The sequence below is a fragment of the Vanellus vanellus genome (assembly GCF_965231255.1).
Source record: "Vanellus vanellus genome assembly, chromosome: 4".
Classification (NCBI taxonomy): Eukaryota; Metazoa; Chordata; class Aves; order Charadriiformes; family Charadriidae; genus Vanellus; species Vanellus vanellus.
Genome location: NC_138909.1, coordinates 2,243,026 through 2,249,025, shown reverse-complemented (window position 1 = coordinate 2,249,025; position 6,000 = coordinate 2,243,026).

Below are 6,000 nucleotides of genomic sequence, written 5' to 3'. Positions count from 1 at the left end.
CGGATGATGATGTTCTCACACGGAGGAGGGAAGCCATTTCTAAAATCATCCAGACCTCTTTTTAAGAACCGCCAGTGGTGGGCATGAAGCAAATCTGGGAACCTCTGTTTGGTGCTCGGTGCTGGCAAGCGCAGCTTTTCCTTGTACCTGAAACCAAAACTGTCCAGTTAGTGCAGGAAGTACTGGCTTTATAAAGAAGTGTCTTTTAAAACTTACTCTGCTTGTATTAAGAAAGCAAGAATAAAAAGGTCACCACATCTGACCTGTGCTGTGACAGCTTAACGCCACTGTTTGCCCTGTATGAAACAGGCACATGATAGGGGAGTTCTCTGGTTGGTGTCAAAGCTGAAGACCGAACGTGCAGGACCACTTGGGCTCCAAGATCTCAGGGTGTGAGAAAGGAGCTGTGCTAGATGCTGACATTCAGAAGCCAGGCGAGGGACTAGGGTACAAGACAGGGGCAGAGAAAAGTGATTTGCCTGTTTTCCTATGAATACATTTAAGAGGGGAAAACTCAGGCCCAAAGCCTGCTGTCTCTGATGGGTGTGGGTCTGCTGCAGCTGGAGCTTCAGGAAGGAAGAGTGAACATGCCAGAAGGAGAGACAGATGAATGAAGGACCTCCCTGCCCAGCTGCCCAGAGCAGAAAGGCAGAGTTTGGGGATGCTGTGTCGCTAGGAGACTGCATCCAGAACCGCCTGCAGGGCCAAGAGAGGCTCTCTGTCACGTAGCTCATCCCCAAGCTCTCTCTGTTTTCTCTGCCCTGTCCTTGGGACACGTGCCGCATATGCTCCTCTTGCCTGTCCCCACGCTTGCTAGGTCTGTCAGGAACCCTGCCAGGTGACACACTGCCTTCATTGCTGTTGCAGATAAGAAAGCTGAGCTGAATTATGGCCTCCTCTGGTGTCAGCACAGCCACGTTCTTCTTTGCTCTACTGCTGTGAACAGCATGGGCACATCTCAGCTGTGCTCTCAGTTCCTCCCTGGGTGCTGCTGCACTTGTGCTTGTCCCTTGGCGTGCAGAGGGTGTTCCCAGTAGTCCAGGGCTGTTTGCAGCGCTTATCATCAGCAACAGAACAAGCAAACCTTGTTGGTCCTGGAGCTGCTTCAGGACTGTATAGAAAACTGAGGGCTTCTGTCAGTCTCCCTGGGCTCTAGCTGTCTAACCCGTAATAGCTCCTCCCATGACCTGAGGTGTCCTCAGGGAAGAAAGCGGGTGGAGAGCAGGACTTAACGCGCAAGAATATAAGATCAAGCACTTAGTTGGTGACTGTTGCAATCTGCATTGGAGGAATATGCAGTCTAGCAGCTATAACTTGATTTCAGGTAGTAAAGCTTGGACAGCAGGAGATGTAGTGATTAGATGGGCTTGGCACTGCAAGCCAGGTCCTCAGCAAACTTGTTAGCTGCTGAGGTTATCCAGACAGTGCCACATGCCAGAGTCTCCCATACATTCCAGTGCATGCCCTGCAGCTTCCTCTCCTTCCTTTCCTAGCAAGGTCGCTGTTTCACAGCTTAGTGCAAGTCACAGCCTACCTTACACAGCCACTAGTGACATTATCCCACCCCACAACATATTTCCTCCATCCCCCATCCCCTAGCACGGCTCCTCGGCCACGTTCAGCTTGAGAGTGCCTTAGCTCAGCAGTGAGGGCTCTAGCATTGCTTTGCGGCAGCGGTGAAAACAAGATGTGCAACTGATCAAAGAGCCCTTAGATTGGATCGGTGCTCAGCGCGGTGGGGAGAAAAGGATGGGGGCTGTTTAGGTTCAAGGTGAAGTTTGGAAGAGAGTGGACTTGAGTGAGGAGAGAAATCTGGGTGAAAAGAACAGTGAGGAAAAGGTGGCCTAAAGCAATGCTCTGTCCTCCTACGCAGGTGGCACAGTTTGCCACCTCTGAGTCATGCAGAAGCATGCTGATGAGTCAGGGAAGCAGCAAACCAAACCAGAAGTAGCTGATGGGCGTGAGTCGCTGCACTCGCTAATTTTGGTATAGCTCAGATTATGAAGAATATGGTTGCATATGTGTAATTTTAAAATGTACTACATGATCTATATCACAATTACGACATATATGTAGAGGGGTGTGTGTGTATGCGTGGCTTACAATTCATGGGGACTGCAGTTATTTAGCTGGAGAGTGTCAAAAACATGAGAGTCAAGCAGGACCGAATTTCAGAAGGAAGAACATTTTTGCTGCTGTTCTCAAAACAGTTGCAAGTATTAAGTTCCTCAGAAGCTAAAACAAGTACTGTAGACAAACCTCTCATCTCCTAAAAAGTCCTTGTCCCAAATCTAGAAGTCAAACAGTGTTCTAAATGCAAATCCCAGCCTGGCCTGTCCGATGCATTTACTTTGTGTGCATCCCTACGAAGCTAAACCAAGAGCAAAGGCTGCTGTTACACAAGCAGTAACTTTGTTCATGGATCTTTCCGAGGTCGCTGTTGAACCCAGTAATTGCAGGGTACCTCTGCCCTATAGTGAACTACTTTCCTGCCAGCAGTTAATTTGTACTGTGTGGGAAGAATAAATTAAAGCTTGAGTACGGTGAAATTTGATCACTACCCACTTACAAACCTTTCAGAAATTTCTCAACTCTCAGCTGAAATCAGTATCTTATAATTAGATTATTTTTATTAATTATGCCTATAGCACTAGAAACATACGTAGTATGTGTAAATTCATTGATGACAAGCATGTGTATTAGCTGCATGTGAAAAGCAGAAGACCGGTCTCCGAAAACATTTTCCTTGTATATTACTGATGCACTTGGGTGTTTCCTAAGAGCTGCTCCTCTAAGACTGGGAGTGTACTGCATGTAAAGCTGCTTCTGCTGTCCTCCTTGGCCCATCCAGCCAGCAGAGGCTCTTTGTGGTGACCTCTCAGGAAACTTGAAATGTTAAGGACCTGCAAGTTACCTGTAATATGTTTTATGTTCTGTTGACGAGCTGGGCTGAGTTAAATGGCAGCCAGGGGTTAAATTCCTGACAGTACGCAAAAGAGAGGGATGCCCCACCTTCATAAAAGCATCTTTCTTGATAACTAGAAGATGTCAGTCCCTGTAATATTTACATCTGAATTTCTTCTGCTGTATATTCCAGAGGAAAATACAGGTAGGATTCAGAAACATGGTGATGGAGGTGGAAGTCAACAGAGCGCCACAGAAGATACACAGATGAAAGCAGACTGCAAACATGCAGCAGCAGAGATGAGTGGACAAGTCTACCAAAAAGTTTAGATAAGACAGAAACTGGTAGAGTATTTATTAAGTAAAACACTTTTCTAGTTACAATTGCATTCTCACTGTGGAGATGAATCTACACTTGATTCTGGAAAGGCTGCTTCACATCTCTGTTTGCCTTCAGGTCACATCCCCTAAAGGAAGCAATGTGAGATTTGGATCCAGTTAGACCTGGTATGAACAGGTCTGTCAACAGTGACAGATGATTGTAGCACCAAAGTCTGAAGTAGGAACAAGCATGATTCCTATCTTGGATGGCGAAGACCAGAGATCCATGCAGTGACATGGATGCACACAAAGAGACAACGAAAAATATCCTACCCCTCCTATCTGCTGTTTCCACCCCTTTATCGTGGCCAACATAAAACACTCACTAATGGTTTAATAGTTACTAAATCGCAGGAATATGATTAAGGATTTCTGGGATCTGTTCTGATTTGGCTGATACTGTACTATATGATTTTCTAATTCCTTCCTTGACAAGCCTTTTCCTTCCTTACGTAGACTCCAAGGAGCCAAGTGTTACACAAACCGAAGGAGCTGCATTGATGACCTCAGTAAGTAATGACTTTTTCTACTTCTTAAAGATTTTTCCAGTGCATGGGACAGGACTATTTCACCCATGGTTTAGTTTTTAAAAAAGGTTCTCAAATCATTTTACCACATGGAAATCATCAGGAGAGGCCCTGAACTATTCCCCTGGGAGCACGAAGCTTGCCTGTTTCGTCATGAGACGCTGCAAATCTAGGGTAGCCCAAGAGTGTACGTGGGTGATGTGCCAGAACAAGAGACAGCAGCTTGCTGTGGCAGACTCCATGACTGTTCTCCTACAGTTGGGTTTCTCCAGACCTTAACAACTCAATGTTCTCTGATTTACCTGCCCTTCGCACCCCTTGCAACTTTACATTTCCAAAGGGATCCTGCTGGCAACATGCATCCATTTTGATGTGCTTTTCTCCTACAGAACCCGACATCATGCACACAGGCCTGGTGCGTCTGCCATCGAGCGTGAGGAATGGCACTCAACAGAGAAGGGACAATCTGCCCCAGGTATCAATTTGCCTTTTGTTTTTTCACTAAGCGATTGTCCATGAAGCCCCAGCATGGGAGCTGGCACCCGGTATGTTTTACAGAGTAGAATTTGTCTATTATTTTCACCATTTTTATGGTGTTAGTGCAAGGCGCCCAGCATGGCTGGGATCCCAGTTGTGAAGAGTTCTGTACAATAAAAGAAAAAGAAAAAAACTGCACCAAGAGTTTACAATGGAGATAAGACAATGGTGTAGCCCAAGAGCAGAGTCATGAACTTCTGTAAATACTGTCATTTTAGGTGGCGAAGATTCTTGGGAATGGGAAATTAAATAGTAAAAAGGCAAAAGGAGCGGGGAGAAGGAAGATTAGTGGAAGGGGTAAGAAAGGAAAAAGAATGAGGACGTGAAGTCGTCTTTGGGTAAGCACATTTACATGTTTTCCTGAATGTGGGCCTTATCTGCCTTTTCCCCTTGTAATGTCGTCGGGATATTGGAATGGGAAGATATGCCTCTGCTTGTTTCAGGGATCTGTAATTATGACATAGTATTGTGCCTTGAGCCAGCAGTGCACCCACTACATTCCCATGCTGCAGTTCAGAGGTGGAGTCACTCTTCACGGGAATGATTTAGATGTATCTTTGCCAGTGAGCAGTTTCTTGATTTCAAAAGGTAAAGTAATTTGCCAAAAAAAGAGAAAATAATTCACACTGAGAATCTAGAAAATCTGTATGGGGAAGCAGTGTGATTCTGTGCATCACATGGGTAAATTTTTATGAAAAAATAAGACAACACACTGAATTAAGCAAAACCAAAACTCTGCAGAAATCATTGCTTGATCTATAAATATTCATGCCAGGGTTCAGCTAAAAGAATTTCAGTGGTACAGTGGGCTACAAAAATCCTCATCCGTTGAGGCAGCAAACCAAATTTAGCCTTTGAAAAAATAAAAAAATTGTATCTCCCATTTAAGATATCTCAGCTTGCTGGAATTTCTTAAATATTCCTGCTTTTCTTTTGATTTTCCAGGGTTTCAGTGCTCAGATAAAACAGCATGTTCTTTAACATCGTTAATAAAAAATGCTTCATGGCTGTGAAGAGTAGTTATCATAAAAATGGCTTTGCATAACTAGGGAATTGCTATCTATTCTTGTTCTTCTTTATTTATCTCTGAATCAGAAACAAAGGACCTGGTCAGCTTCTGACTGACACTGGAGTGTGTGCATCAGGATATCCTCACTAAAAAACGGAAGTCACAAAGCAGTTGAACTACTTTAGGTGAGACAAGAAAGAGGTCTCCCTTCCAATGCTTCAGCAGCAATGGAAAATACGTTTAATGTGCTGCAGGAGGAGGCATCTGCTAGTAAAAATTGTCACTACAGCGGGTCCCCATCCAAGGCCAATATTTTGTGCTGTAAGGGAAAGTTTATGGTTTCAGAGAGACAATTCCCATGGAAGATTTTTTCCAGGGGGGAGAATTCTATTGCTGTATTTAAACTAGCCTTCAAAAACAGATTCTAATTATTTACTCTGTTGCTTGCTTTTTGGAGAGATGATGATGAAACAGATCTAAGAACGCCACTGGGAGTGGGAATCTAAATGAAAACAATCTGCCAGAACAATCTCTTTTTTTTTTTTACTGCATGGGTGGAATCACAAAAATTCTCATTTTCCAAACAATTGTGAAATGCGACCTCATAACCTTTCCTAAGCAAAAGGAAAATACACATAGTAA